We start from the raw sequence: 23,398 nt of genomic DNA, 5'->3' as shown, positions 1-23,398 counted from the left end.
TAACTGAATGGGACAGCCTAAATTCTCCAATATCTTTGAATAATAAATTTGTATAATATCATGAAAGATTAATAATACAGATGGGTATAGCCAATAAAATTGTCAGTTCTATTTCCATTTACCTTATGACTACACAAATGTGGGATAAATTGCTTAGGGCCACAGATTATCCAGATGATCAAATTTGGGATATATTGGATATACTTAACACTACTGTTGCTGTCCAAAACTAACTTATCATAGTCACTAATCAATATACTGTAGTACTGGATTACTTAACAGGAGCACAGGGTGGTATGTGTCAGATTATTGGACCCGCATGCTGTCATTATATAGAACCCAATAGTACAATAAAGTTAAAGTTAGAGGACATTCAAAGACTTAGAGATCAATCAATGACCGTAATAGGGACAGTTAGTGGGCAGACACCTTCTCCTTTCTTAATCCAGCCAATTGGTTTGAGGGACTTGCGGCTGGATAGCTGGAATCTTGCAAAGTTTGTTACACATCGCTGCCTTTATCTTTGTCATGTATGTAATACTAAAACTTGTTCTTTGGTATATTTCTGTATATATTAGGAAATTCTGCACTAAGACAACTAATGATGAAACCAAAAGCGTTGCCACCCCTGCTCTTCTCTACACCGATTTCACAAAGTTACCTGATGAAGATGTTGAAGCCAAGTGCATGGCTATCTTCAAAAGATCCCCACCACCGTTATCAATAATTGTTATTCGTAAATTCTAGTATACAGGGGGGACGGGTACGCCGCAACAGCCATGGCTGGTAACATGGCACCAGTCATGTGAAGACCAGTACCCCTCGAGCTTATAGCTTGGGATAGTACCTCTGATGCTGGACATTAATTAACAAAATTTATCTAGGGGGGAATGTGAAGGAACAAATTATGAAAGATTCTCCATTTTGTGCTTTGACTCCATTTTGTTTTTGGTTAAAGATAAATTCTGTTATTTACTTAGGTAGAAGATTACAGCTGCTATGAAATAACTGTCCTGTTTCTCACAAAGATAATATTTTGTTATTCAGCTAGTCTATGGTTCATAATTGGTATAAAGACCTTGAGTATTCTAACTCAAGTGAGCCAGATAAGACTCGTGGGGGTATCGCTATACAAGACTGAGGCATCTGTTAATATGTTTTTCTATGCCAAAAAGACATGACCATATCTGTAGTTCCCATTTTTCCTGTATCCTCATGGGTTAAGTTTTTCCTGTATTCTTATAGGTTAAGAACTGTGAACGTGTTCTTATGCTGATTGGTTGAAGTATAATTTCTATGACTATGAAAAGTCAGACAATAAACGGGGCCCAGAGATCTGCTCGATCCCCCACACAGAGGCACGAGTCTCCGTCTGGTCATGTTCAGTTGCCGGCAACGCCCTTTAGATTAATTTGGAAATCACTGAGTCAACCGTGAAGGATCACTTTAGATCCTCCCTCAACACTCTCTTGCTGACAATTTTATCTTCCAAAAGGTAGGAGAGAAAACAAGAGGATCTGCTACCTTGGATCCAATCCTTATAAACAGTAAATGGTTGAGGAGGTAAGAGTTACTGGGACCCTAGGAGGTAGCGACCATGCTATTTTGGATAAATAGAGGAGGAAGACCTATGAAGACTCAGACGTCAAGGTTAGATTTCAGAAAGGCAGATTTTAAGGGACTCAGAAAGAGAATCGGAAGGATCCAATGGCTGGATATCCTTAAGCACAAAAATGTCCAGGAAGGATGGGAAATCTTGAAAAATGAGATTATCAAAGCACAATCGTTATCAATTCCAAAAAGAGGGAAGAATAGGAAGCATTTAAGGAAACCAGGATGGATGAACACAGAACTTAAACACATGCTAAAAAGGAAAAAAGAAATGTCTATCAAATGGAAAGAGGGAGGTATATCTAAAGAAGAATATAATGCTGTCTGCAGAACCTACAGGGCACAAATCAGATTAGCTAAATCTGACAATGAATTAAGGCTTGCAAGAGACGTCAAAAGCAATAAAAAAGGATTTTGGGGACATGTCAAAAGTAAAAGAAAAGTCAGAGATGCTATAGGATTTTTACAGGATGAAAATTATGAAATGGTAAGAAAGGATGTTGAGAAGGCCGAACTTTTAAATTCCAATTTTGCATCTGTTTTCTCTCAGAAAGAAAATGTAGCATCAACTGATTTTCACTGTCCTCTTAAGGGAATAGAAGAATCCAAGATACTGTATCTATAAACAGAGAGATAGTGAGGAAACACTTAGCTAACATTAATGAATTCAAGTCACCGGGTCCAGATGAATTACACCCCAGAGTCCTGACGGAGATAGCAGAAGAAATTTTTGAACCGCTCTCCATAATCTTTGAAAATTCTTGGAGAACAGGAGAAGTCCCAGAAGACTGGAGAAGAGCAAATGTTGTTCCTATTTTCAAAAAGGGGAGGAAGGTGGACCCAGGGAACTATAGGTTGGTGAGTCTGATGTCTATACCAGGAAAGGTCTTTGAACAAATTATTAAACAACAGGTATGTAAGTACCTGGATAAGAATGAAGTGATTAACCAGAGTCAGCATGGCTTTGTAACTAATAAGTCATGTCAGACTAACTTAATTTCCTTCTATGACAGAATCACTGACTGGGTGGATCAGGGAAATGCTGTAGATATAGTATATCTTGACTTCAGCAAAGCATTTGACAAAGTATCTCACACAATACTTATTGAAAAAATGACTAAGTATGGAATGAACAAGGCAACTGTTAGGTGGATTCATAACTGGCTTAGTGATCGGACCCAAAGAGTGGTCGTAAATGGCTGCACATCCAGTTGGAAGAATGTCTCAAGTGGGGTACCACAGGGCTCTGTCCTGGGCCCTGTACTGTTCAACATCTTTATCAATGATTTAGATGAAAGAATTGAGGGTAAACTGATTAAATTTGCTGATGACACAAAGCTAGGAGGGATAGCTAATACTAGAGAAGAGAAAGAGAGAGGATTCAAAAAGATATAAATAAACTGGAGCAGTGGGCAGCAACTAACACAATGATTTTTAACAGGGAAAAATGCAAAGCACTACATCTGGGCAATAAAAATGAAAAAAAGCATATACAGAATGGGAGGAATAGGGCTAAGCAACAGCACATGTGAAAAATACTTGGGTATACTAATAGATCATAAACTGAACATGAGTCAACAGGGTGATGCAGCAGCAAAAAGGCAAATACAATTCTGGGATGTATTAACAGAAGCATACAGTCTAGATCACATGAATTCATTATTGCCCTTTACTCCTCTTTGGTCAGACCTCACCTGAAATACTGTGTCCAGTTTTGGGCACCAAATTTTAAAAGACATCAACAAAGTGTAGCAAGTTCAGAGGAGAGCGACCAGAATGGTGACTGGTCTGCAAACCATGTCCTATGAGGAACGTTTACAGGATTTGGGAATGTTTGGCTTGCAAAAAAGAAGACTGAGGTGACTTAACAGCTGTCTACAAATATCTCAAGGGCTGTCACATTGTAGAAGGATCATGTTTATTCTCATTTGCACAAGGAAAGACTAGAAGCCATGGGATGAAACTGAATGGGAGCTGACACAGATTAGATATTAGAAAAAACTTTTTGACAGTTAGGGTTATCAATGAGTGGAACAGGCTGCCACGAGAGGTGATGAGTTCTCCTTCAATGGAAGTCTTCAAACAGAGGCTGGACAGACATATGTCTGGATTGATTTAGTGAATCCTGCTTTGAGCAGGGGGTTGAACCAGATGACCCAGGAGGTCCCTTACAACTCTAACATTCTGATTCTATGTGCCCATGCTGCGGAAAATTCAGTGCAGATACTCAGCGGTTTATTTTCCACAGCATGTCAATTCTTTGTGCGGAATCCTGTTCCTCAATAGAAATCCGCAGGTGTAAAAACGCAGGCGAAATCCGCACAAAATCCGCAGGTATAACGCAGGTCATTTTACCTGCGGATTCTGCAGAATCCACGCGGAAAAATTCGCAATGGAATCCACAACGTGTGCACATACCCTTACAGTCACCACTCACTGCACAGTGAGTGCACTCCCCAGCACATTGATTGACAGCTCACTCTGCAGTGTGTTTTTGCCGAGCGGGCTGTTAAAGCGTCTGAGGAGTGATTAAGGTGAGCTAATTGCATAGTGAGCATTGACTGTAACTGCTCCCTGTACCGCCCTGATAACTGGAAGCAAACCGCTAAAGCAGGGAAGATACAACTTAATTTTCTGCCTGTAGCTGCTGCTCCAGTAAGCCTGCCAAGCAGTAGCGTAGCTACCGGGGGGGGGCAGAGGGGGCCATCGCCCCGGGCCCCGCGCTCTGAGGGGGCCCACCCGGAGCTACGCTACTGTAACTGTAACTGCATCTGCGCGTGCAGTGTGCCGATGCAGTTACATTCTGCGACAGGGCAGGGAGAATCGATCTCCCTGCTCTGCCGCTATGGGGCCCCTGGGCAGGCTGGGGGGGGCTCGGTGCCAGCAGTGGGCCCCCTGCCTGTCATCGCACGATGAGCTGTATCGGCATCTAGCCAATACAGCTCACCGCATTGATGAGGGAAGGAGCGCTGCGCTCCTTCTCCCATCATCCCCCACACTGACAGCGGGCGCGATGATGTCACTTTCCGGCGCCCGCTGTCAGTAGATGAGCGGGAGCAGGGAGCGCCGCTGGAACAAGGAGGAAGAGAGGTGAGTATTTGTTTATTTATAGGATCTGCCTATAGGGGGAGTGCTGCCTTATTTACAGGATCTGCCTATTGGGGGGGAGTGCTGCCTTATTTACAGGATCTGCCTATTGGGGGGGGGGGGGGAGTGCTGCCTTATTTACAGGATCTGCCTATTGGGGGGGCGCTGCCTTATATACAGGATCTGCCTATTGGGGGGGCGCTGCCTTATATACATGATCTGCCTATTTGGGGGGGAAGGGAGTGCTGCCTTATTTATAGGATCTGCCTATTTGGGGGGGGAGTGCTGCCTTATTTATAGGATCTGCCTATTGGGGGGGTGCTGCCTTATTTACAGGATCTGCCTATTGGGGGGCGCTGCCTTATATACATGATCTGCCTATTTGGGAGGGAGTGCTGCCTTATTTACAGGATCTGCCTATTGGGGGGGCACTGCCTTATATACATGATCTGCCTATTGGGGGGGAGTGCTGCCTTATTTATAGGATCTGCCTATTTGGGGGGGGGGAGTGCTGCCTTATTTACATGATCTGCCTATTGGGGGGGGGTGCTGCCTTATTCTACAGGATCTGCCTATTGGGGGGTGCTGCCTTATATACATGATCTGCCTATTGGGGGGGTGCTGCCTTAAATACAGGATATGCCTATTGGGGGGGGGGGTGCAGCCTTACATACAGGATCTGCCTATTGGGGGGTGCTGCCTTAAATACAGGATCTGGCTATGGGGGTGCTGCCTTAAATACAGGATCTGGCTATGGGGGTGCTGCCTTATATACAGTACATGATCTGCCTATGGGGGGAGTGCTGCCTTATATGCATGATCTGCCTATTTGGGGGGGGAGTGCTGCCTTATATGCATGATCTGCCTATTGGGGGGTGCTGCCTTATTTGCAGGATCTGCCTATTGGGGGGCGGTGCCTTATATACAGTATCTGCCTCTGGGGGATGCTGCCTTATATGCAGGATCTGCCTATGGGGGTGCTGCTTAAAGGGAACCTGTCATCTGAATTTGGCGGGACTGGTTTTGGGTCATATGGGCGGAGTTTTTGGGTGTTTGATTCACCCTTTCCTTACCCGCTGGCTGCATGCTGGCTGCAATATTGGATTGAAGGTCATTCTCTGTCCTCCGTAGTACACGCCTGCGCAAGGCAAGATTGCCTTGTGCAGGCATGTACTATGGAGGACAGAGAATCAACTTCAATCCAATATTGCAGCCAGCATGCAGCCAGCGGGTAAGGAAAGGGTGAATCAAACACCCAAAAACTCCGCCCATATGACCCAAAACCAGTCCCGCCAAATTCAGGTGACAGAGTCCCTTTAATACTACAGGGTCTGCCTATGGGGGTACTGTCTTATACTACAAGGGCTGCCTATGGGGTGCTGCCTTATACTACAGGGTCTGCCTATGGGGTACTGTCTTATACTACAGGGTCTGCCTATGGGGTGCTGCCTTGTACTATATTGAGGACTATCTGACACATTATACTATATGGAGGTTATCTATGGGGCCATCACACAGTGAAGGGGCATCATACAGTGTGGGGATTACAGTGAGAGGGCCATCATATAGTGTTGGAGCCATCAAACAGTTTGGAGGCCAATAAGGGGTCAGTATACTGTGTGGGTGGTACTATACAGTTAGGGGGCATTATACTGTGTATAGGGGAGCTGTACAGGGGGGACACTGAGGACATTATTATTAAATGTAAAGTGGGCACTTATTGTTATAGGGGAACTCAGGTTACTGTGACTATCAAAGGGGCACACAGGGCAATATTACTTTCTAGGGGGCAAAATGTGGGCACTAATTTCTAGGGCACTTGCACCCGGCATTACTTTAGAGGGTACAGAGAACCACACAGCAGGTGCAGTAATAGGGACACATACGGCAGCAGCGGCTCAGTATTGGGGTATCAGGTGCAGTAATAGGGACATATGGCAGCAGTGGCTCAGTATTGGGGTATCAGGTGCAGTAATAGGGACACATACGGCAGCAGCGGCTCAGTATTGGGGTATCAGGTGCAGTAATAGGGACATATGGCAGCAGCGGCTCAGTATTGGGGTATCAGGGGCAGTAATAGGGACACATATGGCAGCAGTGGCTCAGTATTGGGGTATCAGGTGCAGTAATAGGGACACATACGGCAGCAGCGGCTCAGTATTGGGGTATCAGGTGCAGTAATAGGGACACATACGGCAGCAGCGGCTCAGTATTGGGGTATCAGGGGCAGTAATAGGGACACATACGGCAGCAGCGGCTCAGTATTGGGGTATCAGGTGCAGTAATAGGGACACATACGGCAGCAGCGGCTCCGTATCGGGGTATCAGGGGCAGTAATAGGGACACATACGGCAGCAGCGGCTCCGTATCGGGGTATCAGGGGCAGTAATAGGGACACATACGGCAGCAGCGGCTCAGTATCGGGGTATCAGGTGCAGTAATAGGGACACATACGGCAGCAGCGGCTCAGTATTGGGGTATCAGGGGCAGTAATAGGGACACATACGGCAGCAGCGGCTCAGTATTGGGGTATCAGGTGCAGTAATAGGGACACATACGGCAGCAGCGGCTCAGTATTGGGGTATCAGGGGCAGTAATTGGGACACATACGGCAGCAGCGGCTCAGTATTGGGGTATCAGGTGCAGTAATAGGGACACATACGGCAGCAGCGGCTCAGTATTGGGGTATCAGGGGCAGTAATAGGGACACATACGGCAGCAGCGGCTCAGTATTGGGGTATCGGGCAGTAATAGGGACACATACGGCAGCAGCGGCTCAGTATTGGGGTATCAGGTGCAGTAGTAGGGACACATACGGCAGCAGTGGCTCAGTATTGGGGTATCAGGGGCAGTAATAGGGACACATACGGCAGCAGCGGCTCAGTATTGGGGTATCAGGTGCAGTAATAGGGACACATATGGCAGCAGCGGCTCAGTATTGGGGTATCAGCAGGATGAGGGGTTTGTGCAGGTTGGGAATAGATGGTGATGGGACTGGAATATTAGAAGTGAAACGTGTCTTTGTTGTATTCTCTGCAGATGAGTCCTGGCTGGAAGAAGTTGTCAGGTCGGTCTGGGCCAGATGGAAAAGACATGAAAAGTGAACGATTCCATCATAAAGGACTTCAGCGGTAAGACGTTATCTGTAACTGTGCTGTGATCTCTTACATGTTCTGTAGGACTGGTATCTACTACTGACCATATGGCGGTAATATCCATGTTGGTCTTTATATAGAGATCATCTTCAATAATAGCGCGGTCATCTGCTGAAGTTCTCCTCCACTATTAGGACGCGTCACCCAGTTATAATCAAAGTTACCTGGTTAGGGGCCCACTCAGAAGCTTCACCCCCCCCCTGAACCAAAACCCTAGCTACGCCTCTGCTGCCAAGCATGAGTTAAATGCTATTTACCTGCAGATTACCACTATATATTTCTGGAATATGGTTAATAGTAGTGGTAGGGACCAAGATTGGGTGACCCAAGTCTGCAGGTGAGCTCCACTTTAAAATCTCCATCAGCACCAATACGACACCGATACAGTTGGATCCTGTCGTAAAGTAAGGAGCTATCGGCTCCGTGCCCCAATACCCTTCATTCTGTAGGTCTACGTCAGTGTACCGGAGCAGATCGCACACTAACATAGTCACTGCCTGCTCTGTATGCACGGGAGAAGAAGCGAGGTTCTTTACTTGGATTGAGTATAGAAGCATTCTTTTGCGAAGGGGACCATTGTTAGTTCTGAAATATAACTATTTTCTAAAGAAGTAACATAGGAGGCATTACTTGTTTTAAGGGGGCACTGGGGTTCGAGGATACAATACCTGCCTTGCCCCAGGTGTTGAGAGCCAATATGATGCCACTGGTATGATCAACATTGGGGGTGCAGAACCATTTTGGATTTTAGAGCCACATTACCATATCATACCGACCCCAAGGGCCATAATGTTACCACAGTATTGGCTTCTGGGGCATTTATTGCATATTGAAAGTATGTGTTATAGATATCTTGTAGGTCCTGGTTCCTGGTTGGGCACCAAGCATGTACATAATAGCATCCAGATTTTGAAAGTATCACATCTTGTAAACGCTTTTTGTAGCCAGCCAAAAGGCTTCCAATTCTTGTTTGAGGGATTTTCATCCATTTTTCCTTGGAAAATTATTCCATTTATGTGAAATTCCTGGGTCATCTTGCATGCATTGCTATTTTGAGGTTTAGCTGTAGATTTTCAATGATGTTCAGATCAGGGTACAATGAGGGCCGTTGTAAAACCTTCAGCTTGTGCTTTTTGAGGTTGTCTTTTTTGAGGATTTTGATGACCATTATCCATTTGTAGAAGCCGTCCTCTTTTCAACTTCAGCTTTTTTACAGATGATGTTCTGTTTGCATGAAGAATTTGTTGAAATTTTATTGAATCCATTCTTCCCCTCTACGTGATATGTGCCATTGACTGCAACACAACCCCAAAGCATGATTTATCCACCTCCATGCTTAATGGTTGGCAAGATATTCATTTTTTTCTCCATACATACCTTTGATCATTGTGGCCAAAGAGTTCTATTTTAACCTTATCGGTCCACAGGACTGTTTCCAAAATGTATCAGGCTTGTTTAGATGTTCTTTTGCATATTTCTGACTCTGAATTTTATGATGAGGACAAAGGAGAGATTTATTCTGATTGACGGCCATATTTATCAGGGGTTGCTGAACAGTAGAATAATGTACCACAATTCCAGAGTCTGCTAAATATTTCTGAAGGTCTTTTGCAGTCAAGCGGGGTTTTGATTTGCCTCTATTAATCCAACAAGCAGCTTTCACTGAAATTTTGCTTGGTCATCCAGACCTTATCTTGACCTCAACTGTTCTTGTTAACTGCCATTTCTTAATTACATTTCGAACTGAGGAAAGGGCAAATTTAAAACACTATTCTATCTTCTTATAGCCTTCTCCGGCTTTGTAGGCCCCCACCATTTTCAGAGTGCTAGGCAGCTGCTTAGAAGAACCCATGGCTGCTGTTTTTTTGGTACAAGGTTAGAGGAGGCTGGGTTTTTATAAAGCTGGGAAATTTGCATCACTTAGCCTTTCCTAACGATAATAGTGAACAAGCTATAACACTAACAGGCTTATTAAGGTCTGAAACCTTGGTCAAAGCTATCTGAGTACACAAGAGTCCAAGTGTGTGCAGACTTTTTCATCAGCCCATTTTCCTTTTTGTAATTTTTAAAATGTAAAAAATTACTATATATTTAAGGGTTTTTTTTGTTGTTGCAGTAAATACAAAGGTAATGTGTCAGCTTTTAACTTTAGGCCTTTTAGAGATCATTTAATCTTCAACTTGCTTAACGGTTCACAATAACCGTAATTTTGACCAGGGGTGCCCAAGTCTGTCTGTCTATCTAAGTAAAGAAAAATGTAAAGCGGCACAAGCCAATTTCTATTTGTTGAAGTGTCAGGCCTCCAGGCAATTACAAAACCTCAATATAAAGTGAAAAAATAAGGTCGCACACTAGTACTCTTCCGTAATTTAAGGGTGATTTAATAGCAATTGGTATTAAATGGGCTATTAATGTTCTGTCCTCACTAGATAAGGCAGGCTCACGTAGCTATACAGTCAGCTATACCGCTATACCAGGGTCCAATAAGGAGACTGTGGTTGAGTCTGTGCTTTATTAAACGTAGTGGTATATTGATGCGGTGAAACTGTGAACAATGATATACAGTGGGGCAAAAAAGTATTTAGTCAGTCAGCAATAGTGCAAGTTCCACCACTTAAAAAGATGAGAGGCGTCTGTAATTTACATCATAGGTAGACCTCAACTATGGGAGACAAACTGAGAAAAAAAAATCCAGAAAATCACATTGTCTGTTTTTTTAACATTTTATTTGCATATTATGGTGGAAAATAAGTATTTGGTCAGAAACAAAATTTCATCTCAATACTTTGTAATATATCCTTTGTTGGCAATGACAGAGGTCAAACGTTTTCTGTAAGTCTTCACAAGGTTGCCACACACTGTTGTTGGTATGTTGGCCCATTCCTCCATGCAGATCTCCTCTAGAGCAGTGATGTTTTTGGCTTTTCGCTTGGCAACACGGACTTTCAACTCCCTCCAAAGGTTTTCTATAGGGTTGAGATCTGGAGACTGGCTAGGCCACTCCAGGACCTTGAAATGCTTCTTACGAAGCCACTCCTTCGTTGCCCTGGCGGTGTGCTTTGGATCATTGTCATGTTGAAAGACCCAGCCACGTTTCATCTTCAATGCCCTTGCTGATGGAAGGAGGTTTGCACTCAAAATCTCACGATACATGGCCCCATTCATTCTTTCATGTACCCGGATCAGTCGTCCAGGCCCCTTTGCAGAGAAACAGCCCCAAAGCATGATGTTTCCACCACCATGCTTTACAGTAGGTATGGTGTTTGATGGATGCAACTCAATATTCTTTTTCCTCCAAACACGACAAGTTGTGTTTCTACCAAACAGTTCCAGTTTGGTTTCATCAGACCATAGGACATTCTCCCAAAACTCCTCTGGATCATCCAAATGCTCTCTAGCAAACTTCAGACGGGCCCGGACATGTACTGGCTTAAGCAGTGGGACACGTCTGGCACTGCAGGATCTGAGTCCATGGTGGCGTAGTGTGTTACTTATGGTAGGCCTTGTTACATTGGTCCCAGCTCTCTGCAGTTCATTCACTAGGTCCCCCCGCGTGGTTCTGGGATTTTTGCTCACCGTTCTTGTGATCATTCTGACCCCACGGGGTGGGATTTTGTGTGGAGCCCCAGATCGAGGAAGATTATCAGTGGTCTTGTATGTCTTCCATTTTCTAATTATTGCTCCCACTGTTGATTTATTCACTCCAAGCTGGTTGGCTATTGCAGATTCAGTCTTCCCAGCCTGGTGCAGGGCTACAATTTTGTTTCTGTTGTCCTTTGACAGCTCTTTGGTCTTCACCATAGTGGAGTTTGGAGTCAGACTGTTTGAGGGTGTGCACAGGTGTCTTTTTATACTGATAACAAGTTTAAACAGGTGCCATTACTACAGGTAATGAGTGGAGGAAAGAGGAGACTCTTAAAGAAGAAGTTACAGGTCTGTGAGAGCCAGAAATCTTGATTGTTTGTTTCTGACCAAATACTTATTTTCCACCATAATATGCAAATAAAATGTTAAAAAAATAGACAATGTGATTTTCTGGATTTTTTTTCTCAGTTTGTCTCCCATAGTTGAGGTCTACCTATGATGTAAATTACAGACGCCTCTCATCTTTTTAAGTAGTGGAACTTGCACTATTGCTGACTGACTAAATACTTTTTTGCCCCACTGTAAATAGAATCAGTGCATGGTATAGAACAGATACATACTACACATGATGTACATTATGCATAATATTTAGAAAGCTAGTAACTAAACTAGGAGTACAACTGGTTAAACTAGGCTACTATAGAGCAGAAATATCTACAGAAAGCATAAAGACATACCGGCAATGCAATCGCAAGGGGGATGAAGTACAAGCGTCTTTCCTTGAAAGCAGACTGAAGGAAGTGAAAGGGAAATGGAGGGAAATAGAGGGTGAGCTACCATAATGCATTGCAAAGGGGAAGGAGAATGAGAAATGGAAAATGGAACTGCCAAGATAACTCTGACCACTAGAGGGAGCCAAAGCATCACAAACAAATAAAGGTATGAATGTATCCATACTGAGAAACCTGCAATTATGCAAACAGATAATCGGGGTAACAATATTTGATGGCGGAGACAGCACAATTAAATCGCCGTAAAATTACAGAAAACTGCTGGGGTGCGGCCTCATTTTTTCACTTTATCAATCGTTTACCTGTTTTTATCTATTACCTAATTTATTTAGCAGTCTATTCCATGTATATCTGCTTATATCTATTTATCTTGTAAATGCTAACATTTCTCACTCTGTTGAGGTGCTTAAAGGGGTTGTCACGATACAACTGTCGGGTGACCTTGGGCTCCTTCCATGTCCCTAACACTAGGGGACACTCTTGCTTGCCCTATTCCCTGGGATACTTCAGAAGGTGAAGTGTTATGAAAGGTAATTCAGTACCACAATGGACATAGAGGTCAGCGCACATACAGTGACCTGGCAATAACCCAAAAAACAAGAACGAGCTCTGAGACGTGGGAACTCTGTTGACCGCAATCCCTAATCCTCTCAAACCACACTAAAGGCAGCCGTGGATTGCGCCTAACGCTCCCTATGCAACTCGGCACGGCCTGAGAAACTAGCTAGCCTGAAGATAGAAAATAAGCCTACCTTGCCTCAGAGAAATATCCCCAAAGGAAAAGGCAGCCCCCACATATAATGACTGTGAGTTAAGATGAAAAGACAAACGTAGAGATGAAATAGATTTAGCAAAGCGAGGCCCAACTTTCTGAACAGAGCGAGGATAGGAAAGGTAACTTTGCGGTCAACACAAAACCCTACAAAAACCACGCAAAGGGGGCAAAAAGACCCTCCGTACCGAACTAACGGCACGAAGGTACACCCTCTGCGTCCCAGAGCTTCCAGCAAGTAGGAAAAAACAAATAGACAAGCTGGACAGAAAAAAACAGCAAACAAATAGCAAAGAATAACTTAGATATGCAGAGCAGCAGGCCACAGGAACGATCCAGGAGGAGACAGGTCCAATACTAGAACATTGACTGGAGGCCAGGATCAAAGCACTAGGTGGAGTTAAATAGAGCAGCACCTAACGACTTCACCACATCACCTGAGGAAGGAAACTCAGAAGCCGCAGTACCACTTTCCTCCACCAACGGAAGCTCACAGAGAGAATCAGCTGAAGTACCACTAGTGACCACAAGAGGGAGCTCTGCCACAGAATTCACAACAGTACCCCCCCCTTGAGGAGGGGTCACCGAACCCTCACCAGAGCTCCCAGGACGACCAGGATGAGCCATATGAAAGGCACGAACAAGATCGGGAGCATGGACATCAGAGGCAAAGACCCAGGAATTATCTTCCTGAGTATAACCCTTCCAACCAGATACTGGAGTTTCCGTCTAGAAACACGAGAATCCAAAATCTTCTCCACAATATACTCCAACTCCCCCTCCACCAAAACCGGGGCAGGAGGATCAACAGATGGAACCACGGGTGCCACGTATCTCCGCAACAATGACCTATGGAATACGTTATGTATGGAAAAAGAATCTGGAAGGGTCAGACGAAAAGACACAGGATTAAGAACCTCAGAAATCCTATACGGACCAATAAAACGAGGTTTAAACTTAGGAGAGGAAACCTTCATAGGAATATGACGAGAAGATAACCAAACCAAGTCCCCAACCCGAAGTCGGGGACCCACACAGCGTCTGCGATTAGCGAAACGTTGAGCCTTCTCCTGGGACAAGGTCAAATTGTCCACTACATGAGTCCAAATCTGCTGCAACCTGTCCACCACAGTATCCACACCAGGACAGTCCAAAGACTCAACCTGCCCTGAAGAGAAACGAGGATGGAAACCAGAGTTGCAGAAAAACGGTGAAACCAAGGTAGCCGAGCTGGCCCGATTATTAAGGGCGAACTCAGCCAAAGGCAAAAAGGACACCCAGTCATCCTGATCAGCAGAAACAAAGCATCTCAGATATGTTTCCAAGGTCTGATTGGTTCGTTCGGTCTGGCCATTAGTCTGAGGATGGAAAGCCGAGGAAAAAGACAAGTCAATGCCCATCCTACCACAAAAGGCTCGCCAAAACCTCGAAACAAACTGGGAACCTCTGTCAGAAACGATATTCTCTGGAATGCCATGTAAATGAACCACATGCTGGAAAAACAATGGCACCAAATCAGAGGAGGAAGGCAATTTAGACAAGGGTACCAAATGGACCATCTTAGAGAAGCGATCACAGACCACCCAAATGACTGACATCTTTTGAGAGACGGGAAGATCTGAAATAAAATCCATAGAGATATGTGTCCAAGGTCTCTTCGGGACCGGCAAGGGCAAAAGCAACCCACTGGCACGAGAACAGCAGGGCTTAGCCCGAGCACAAATCCCACAGGACTGCACAAAAGTACGCAAATCCCGCGACAGAGATGGCCAGTAGAGTTGAGCGACCTTGACCTTTTTAGAGTCGAGCCGGGTTTCGCGAAACCCGACTATCTCAAAAGTCGGGTCGAGTGAAATCGGCCGATTATGACGTAAAGTCGGGATCGACCGAAACACGAAACCCAATGCAAGTCAATGGGGCAGCATAGTCGTCAGTGAGTGGGGGCCAGGAAAACACCTAGAGTGCCCATTTTAATGTCAAAACCATCCATTCTTCTTAATGAAGCTTGTCAAGCGTAATTTACCTTATAATAATTGGAAGGCATTTGAAATTGGGGGTCATTTGGCTAAAGTTGTGGTGGGTAGGGCTGGTTCAAGTAATTAGTGGGCCCAGGAAATCTGGACCACGTCACGGCAGTGGAGCAGGGAGAGGTAAGTATTTCAACTTTGCAAGTGCTGTGAACCTGAGCAAGCAGGGGGGGCCCACTCGTTGGCATTGGCACTGGCACAGGGCCCCTCAAAGTACAGCGGTGTGTTTGCACGGCGGGGGCGCCTCCCACCGGCAGCAACACTTTTGCGTACTATGAGAGGCCCTGTGCCAGTGACGTCGCCAACTAGTATTCCTCCCCCCACCTGATGAAGGAACCTGCACTTTCATCTGCACCTTCCTCTTTGTCCCTGTGTAAGGTGGTATGGTATGCGGGAAGAGCAACCTGACTTTCAGCAGGGTCACAATGTTGTTGTGTAGCGTGCACGGGGAATGTTGCGTTATGGGTCAATGTACCAGCAGACTCATCTATCACTGGCTGGGCAATGGGCAGGATGAGGAGGAAACACAGATATAGGCCCAAAGAATAAAGTTGGCTAAATGCAGTTCAAAATTGGTAACACAGGAATAACCAGGGGGCATTGCAGTGGAGGACAACTGGAATGAGAGGCTGACACAGAGAGTAGGCCCAAATCAGTAAGTAGTCGAAATGCAGTTCAAAATTGGCAACCGTAGTAAACAGGCGGCACAGCTTTGTTCAGTGGAGGAGAACAGCAAGGAGTGGCAGACACCGATAGTAGGCCCCAACCCAACTAGTAGGCAAAATGCAGTCTAACATTAACAACTACTTAACGAGCGCCTGAAAACGGAATTTCAGGACAGGAAACCAGGAGAACAGCAAGGAGTGGCAGACACCGATAGTAGGCCCCAAACCAACTAGTACGCCAAATGCAGTTGTTCCGTTTAACCACAATTTAATGAGAGCCTGAAGATAGAAGTTCAGGAAAGGCAACCTGTAGAACACCTTGGAGTGGAACACACCATCTCTCTACACCCCATACCCAATTTGTAGGCCTAATGCAGTGTAGTTTCCAAGAACTACTAAACGAGAGCCGGAAGATCGAAGCTCAGGAAAGGCAACCTGGAGAACACCTTGGAGTGGAACACACCATCTCTCTACACCCCATACCCAATTTGTAGGCCTAATGCAGTGTAGTTTCCAACAACTACTAAACGAGAGCATGAAGATCGAAGCATTGGCGAGGAAACCTGGGGAACACCTTGGAGTGGAACACACCATCTCTCTACACCCCATACCCAATTTGTAGGCCTAATGCAGCGTAGTTTCCAACAACTACTAAACGAGAGCCGGAAGATCGAAGCTCAGGAAAGGCAACCTGGGGAACACCTTGGAGTGTAACAAACCCTCTCTCTACACCACGGAAGGGCTGATTCTTAGGAAGGAAGCCTGTCGGAAAGAAGCAGGGCGCGTCCGAGGGTGATTATATTCTTATTAGGTATATACTCACCCTCGGACGCGCCCTGCTTCTTTATTTGTAATGAATGTTTATTTGCAATGTGGTTTTGACTTACTCTATTTTTTTGGTAAATAATGATTTTATTATTTTCATTGTTTTGCATCTTCTTGGCAATAATATAAAGAAGACGCGACAGGACAACACTCGGTGGATGCCATATCTGTGTTTAAAATTGAAAAAACCTTTCAGTTAACTACTTGCAGGAGAAAGTTATTGTAGCTGGTGGCCATTTTTAGTACTGTACCAGATTTTTGTTGTATGTGTTTGTTTTTAATGTTAAAATGTCTGCATTTGATATCTCTCCAGTATTTTCTTTTTTATAAGCAAAATACTTATTTTTATATTTTCTGATGTTGGTTCCAGGGGTACACGGGCAGCAGTGGTGTGGTCAGTGGAGGCCTAGTGGAAGGAGTGACCACAGACAGGCATCGAAGGCCTAAAATAATAACACATGGCTGTAGGCAATTTTAAATTGGTTCCAGGGGTACACGGGCAGCAGTGCCCTGGTCAGTGTAGTAGTAGTTGAAAGAATGGACCGCAGACAGGCATCGAAGGCCTAAAATAAAAAAATTGGGCTGGCTGTAGGCAATTTTAAATTGGTTCCAGGGGTACACGGGCAGCAGTGGTGTGGTCAGTGGAGGCCTAGTGGAAGGAGTGACCGCAGACAGGCATCGAAGGCCTAAAATAATAACACATGGCTGTAGGCAATTTTAAATTGGTTCCAGGGGTACACGGGCAGCAGTGGTGTGGTCAGTGGAGGCCTAGTGGAAGGAGTGACCGCAGACAGGCATCGAAGGCCTAAAATAATAACACATGGCTGTAGGCAATTTTAAATTGGTTCCAGGGGTACACGGGCAGCAATGGTGTGGTCAGTGGAGGCCTAGTGGAAGGAGTGACCACAGACAGGCATCGAAGGCCTAAAATAATAACACATGGCTGTAGGCAATTTTAAATTGGTTCCAGGGGTACACGGGCAGCAGTGGTGTGGTCAGTGGAGGCCTAGTGGAAGGAGTGACCACAGACAGGCATCGAAGGCCTAAAATAATAACACATGGCTGTAGGCAATTTTAAATTGGTTCCAGGGGTACACGGGCAGCAGTGGTGTGGTCAGTGGAGGCCTAGTGGAAGGAGTGACCGCAGACAGGCATCGAAGGCCTAAAATAATAACACATGGCTGTAGGCAATTTTAAATTGGTTCCAGGGGTACACGGGCAGCAGTGGTGTGGTCAGTGGAGGCCTAGTGGAAGGAGTGACCACAGACAGGCATCGAAGGCCTAAAATAATAACACATGGCTGTAGGCAATTTTAAATTGGTTCCAGGGGTACACGGGCAGCAGTGCCCTGGTCAGTGTAGTAGTAGTTGAAAGAATGGACCACAGACAGGCATCGAAGGCCTAAAATAAAAAAATTGGGCTGGCTGTAGGCAATTTTAAATTGGTTCCAGGGGTACACGGGCAGCAGTGGTGTGGTCAGTGGAGGCCTAGTGGAAGGAGTGACCGCAGACAGGCATCGAAGGCCTAAAATAATAACACATGGCTGTAGGCAATTTTAAATTGGTTCCAGGGGTACACGGGCAGCAGTGGTGTGGTCAGTGGAGGCCTAGTGGAAGGAGTGACCGCAGACAGGCATCGAAGGCCTAAAATAATAACACATGGCTGTAGGCAATTTTAAATTGGTTACAGGGGTACACGGGCAGCAGTGGTGTGGTCAGTGGAGGCCTAGTGGAAGGAGTGACCACAGACAGGCATCGAAGGCCTAACATAACAAAAATGTCAATACAATGGTATTGTCAGTGGCAGGCATTGAAGGATGTCAGCGCATAGACTAAACATTGGTGGAGCTGTGAGATAATTTTGCAAGTGGTAGAGCACTGTTTGAGCTGGGGTGGGGGGAAACTGTCTTGTGGCCGGCGGTACAGGCCCAGGGCCCCTCATATTACAACGGTGTGTCTGACGTTGGGTGCGCACCACCACCGCCAGAGACACTTTATTGTACTAGGAGGGACCCAGTGGCAGTGCCGTCGACCAAAAGTGGGCTCACCCACCTCTTCAGACAAACTGCACTCTCACGGGTGCTGTCGCCAAGTGTCGATACCACGGCCCCGTGTGGGGAGTTTGGCCATTTAGTGAGGTGTAAACATGTCGTATGCTGGACAATCAGGTGCAGAAAATTACGAGATTGGAAAAGGCATTCAGAATAGTCCACAGGCAAGACCTTTTCATAGGAAAGCTAGGTGTCAGCCGGGCAAGGTGGGGCAAAAGATTTCGAAATCCAGTTGTGGTTCATTTTAATGAAGGTTAGATCATCTACATTTTGGGTAGCCAGACGAGTCCTTTTTTCTGTTAGTATTGAACCTGCAGCACTGAATACTCTTTCTGATAGGACACTAGCTGCCGGGCAAGCAAGCTCCTGCAATGCATATTCTGCCAATTCTGGCCAGGTGTCTAATTTTGATGCCCAGTAATCAAATGGGAATGACGGTTGAGGGAGAACATCGATAAGGGATGAAAAATAGTTTGTAACCATACTGGACAAATGTTGTCTCCTGTCACTTTGAATTGATGCTGCAGTACCTGTCCTGTCTGCGGTCATAGCAAAATCACTCCACAACCTGGTCAGAAAACCCCTCTGGCCAACGCCATTTCTGATTTCTGCCCCTCTAACTCCTCTGGTCTGCTGGCCCCTGCAGCTCGTGTGAGAACGATCACGGGCGCTGTGTGCAGGGAATGCCAGAAGCAAACGGTCAACAAGAGTTGATTGTTTGGTTGCTAATATTAGTTCCAAGTTCTCATGTGGCATTATATTTTGCAATTTGCCTTTATAGCGAGGATCAAGGAGGCAGGCCAACCAGTAATCGTCATCATTCATCATTTTAGTTATGCGTGTGTCCCTTTTGAGGATACGTAAGGCATAATCCGCCATGTGGGCCAAAGTTCCAGTTCTCAAATCTGCGGTTGTGCTTGGTTGAGGGGCAGTTTCAGGCAAATCCACGTCACTTGTGTCCCTCAAAAAACCAGAACCCGGCCTTGCCGCGCCACCAATTTCCAGTGGCCCCGGAAAAGCTTCCTCATTAAAAATATAATCATCCCCATCATCCTCCTCGTCCTCCTCCTCCTCTTCGCCCGCTACCTCGTCCTGTACACTGCCCTGGCCAGACAATGGCTGACTGTCATCAAGGCTTTCCTCTTCCTCAGCTGCAGACGCCTGATCCTTTATGTGCGTCAAACTTTGCATCAGCAGACGCATTAGGGGGATGCTCATGCTTATTATGGCGTTGTCTGCACTAACCAGCCGTGTGCATTCCTCAAAACACTGAAGGACTTGACACATGTCTTGAATCTTCGACCACTGCACACCTGACAACTCCATGTCTGCCATCCTACTGCCTGCCCGTGTATGTGTATCCTCCCACAAAAACATAACAGCCCGCCTCTGTTCACACAGTCTCTGAAGCATGTGCAGTGTTGAGTTCCACCTTGTTGCAACGTCTATGATTAGGCGATGCTGGGGAAGGTTCAAAGAACGCTGATAGGTCTGCATACGGCTGGAGTGTACGGGCGAACGGCGGATATGTGAGCAAAGTCCACGCACTTTGAGGAGCAGGTCGGATAACCCCGGATAACTTTTCAGGAAGCACTGCACCACCAGGTTTAAGGTGTGAGCCAGGCAAGGAATGTGTTTCAGTTGGGAAAGGGAGATGGCAGCCATGAAATTCCTTCCGTTATCACTCACTACCTTGCCTGCCTCAAGATCTACAGTGCCCAGCCACGACTGCGTTTCTTTCTGCAAGAACTCGGACAGAGCTTCCGCAGTGTGTCTGTTGTCGCCCAAACACTTCATAGCCAATACAGCCTGCTGACGTTTGCCAGTAGCTGCCCCATAATGGGAGACCTGGTGTGCAACAGTGGCAGCTGCGGATGGAGTGGTTGTGCGACTGCGGTCTGTGGACGAGCTCTCGCTTCTGCAGGAGGACGAAGAGGAGGAGGAGGGGGTGCGAACGGCTACAGCCAATTGTTTCCTAGACCGTGGGCTAGGCAGAACTGTCCCAAACTTGCTGTCCCCTGTGGACCCTGCATCCACCACATTTACCCAGTGTGCCGTGATGGACACGTAACGTCTCTGGCCATGCCTACTGGTCCATGCATCTGTTGTCAGATGCACCTTTGTGCTCACAGATTGCCTGAGTGCATGGACGATGCGCTCTTTAACATGCTGGTGGAGGGCTGGGATGGCTTTTCTGGAAAAAAAGTGTCGACTGGGTAGCTCGTAGCGTGGTACAGCGTAGTCCATCAGGGCTTTGAAAGCTTCGCTTTCAACTAACCGGTAGGGCATCATCTCTAACGAGATTAGTCTAGCTATGTGTGCGTTCAAACCCTGTGTACGCGGATGCGAGGCTAAGTACTTCCTTTTTCTAACCATAGTCTCATGTAGGGTGAGCTGGACTGGAGAGCTGGAGATCGTGGAACTAGCGGGGGTGCCGGTGGACATGGCAGACTGAGAGACGGTGGGAGATGGTATTGTTGCCACCGGTGCCCTAGATGCAGTGTTTCCTACTACGAAACTGGTGATTCCCTGACCCTGACGGCTTTGGCCTGGCAAAGAAACCTGCACAGATACTGCAGGTGGTGCGGAAAATGGTGGCCCTACACTGCCGGAAGGGATGTTGCGTTGCTGACTAGCTTCATTGGCCGAGGGTGCTACAACCTTAAGGGACGTTTGGTAGTTAGTCCAGGCTTGCAAATGCATGGTGGTTAAATGTCTATGCATGCAACTTGTATTGAGACTTTTCAGATTCTGTCCTCTGCTTAAGGTAGTTGAACATTTTTGACAGATGACTTTGCGCTGATCAATTGGATGTTGTTTAAAAAAATGCCAGACTGCACTCTTTCTAGCATCGGATACCTTTTCAGGCATTGCAGACTGAGCTTTAACCGGATGGCCACGCTGTCCTCCAACAGGTTTTGGCTTTGCCACGCGTTTTGGGCAAGATACGGGCCCGGCAGATGGAACCTGTTGCGATGTTGATGCCTGCTGCGGCCCCTCCTCCTCCGCTTCTGAACTGCTGCCGCCTGCACCCTGTTCCCCCAATGGCTGCCAATCGGGGTCAAGAACTGGGTCATCTATTACCTCTTCTTGTAGCTCGTGTGCAACTTCGTCTGTGTCACCGTGTCGGTCGGTGGTATAGCGTTCGTGATGGGGCAACATAGTCTCATCAGGGTCTGATTCTTGATCAGCACCCTGCGAGGGCAATGTTGTGGTCTGAGTCAAAGGACCAGCATAGTAGTCTGGCTGTGGCTGTGCATCAGTGCACTCCATGTCAGATTCAACTTGTAATGGGCATGGACTGTTAACTGCTTCACTTTCTAAGCCAGGGACGGTATGTGTAAAGAGCTCCATGAAGTAACCCGTTGTGTCGCCTGCTGCATTCTTCTCTGTTGTTGTTTTTGCTGAAGAGGACAAGGAAGCGACTTGTCCCTGACCGTGAACATCCACTAACGACGCGCTGCTTTGACATTTACCAGTTTCACGAGAGGAGGCAAAAGAGCTAGAGGCTGAGTCAGCAAGATAAGCCAAAACTTGCTCTTGCTGCTCCGGCTTTAAAAGCGGTTTTCCTACTCCCAGAAAAGGGAGCGTTCGAGGCCTTGTGTAGCCAGACGACGAACCTGGCTCCACAGCTCCAGACTTAGGTGCAATATTTTTTTTCCCACGACCAGCTGATGCTCCACCACTACCACTACCCTCATTACCAGCTGACAATGAACGCCCCCGGCCACGACCTCTTCCACCATACTTCCTCATTGTTTTAAAAACGTAAACAAACTAACGGTATTTGTTGCTGTCACACAAATTACACGGTGAGCTATAACTTCAGTATGATTTAGCTACCCCTTTACAGGTGAGTGACACCACAACGAAAATCAGGCACAATGTTACACACTCTGTTGTTGGTGGCAACAAATGAGAGAGATGCCACACACGCAGGACTGTCACTGAAGCACAAATGTAAATATTAATCTCCCACTGATTTGATTTTTTTTTTTTTTTTCAGGGAGACTTTAGGAGAAAAAAAAAATTGAATAAAATGATTTTTTCAGGAAGAATTTAGAAACCAAATAAAATAAAATGATTTTTTCAGGGAGAATTTAGAAAACAAATAAATCAAAAAAAGGCTTTCTATGGCCCACTGAGTGAGAGATTACGCACACAGGAGTCAGGAGTGGCACACAAGCCCAGAGGCCAATATTTATCTCCCACTGATTGATGTAGTGATTTTTTCAGGTAGATTTTGGAACCCAAATCAAGCTAAAAAAATAATAGGCTTTCTATGGCCCACAATTGGAGAGAGAGAGAGAGAGAGAGAGATGGCACACCCAGGAGTCAAGACTGGCACACAAGCAGAAAGGGCAATATTAATCTCCCACTGATTTGTTTTTTTTTTTTTGTTTTTTTCAGGGAGACTTTAGGAAAAAAAAAAGAATAAAATGATTTTTTCAGGAAGAATTTAGAAACCAAATAAAATAAAATGATTTTTTCAGGGAGAATTTAGAAAACAAATAAAACAAAAAAAGGCTTTCTATGGCCCACTGAGTGAGAGATGACGCACACAGCAGTCAGGAGTGGCACACAAGCCCAGAGGCCAATATTTATCTCCCACTGATTGATGTAGTGATTTTTTCAGGTAGATTTTGGAACCCAAATCAAGCTAAAAAAATTATAGGCTTTCTATGGCCCACAATTGGAGAGAGAGAGAGAGATGGCACACCCAGGAGTCAAGACTGGCACACAAGCAGAAAGGGCAATATTAATCTCCCACTGATTTGTTGTTTTTTTTTTGTTTTTTTTTCAGGGAGACTTTAGGAAAAAAAAAAAAGA

Source organism: Ranitomeya imitator, chromosome 2 (genome assembly GCF_032444005.1).
Source record: "Ranitomeya imitator isolate aRanImi1 chromosome 2, aRanImi1.pri, whole genome shotgun sequence".
Lineage (NCBI taxonomy): Eukaryota > Metazoa > Chordata > Amphibia > Anura > Dendrobatidae > Ranitomeya > Ranitomeya imitator.
Note: the sequence above shows the minus strand (reverse complement) of the source record.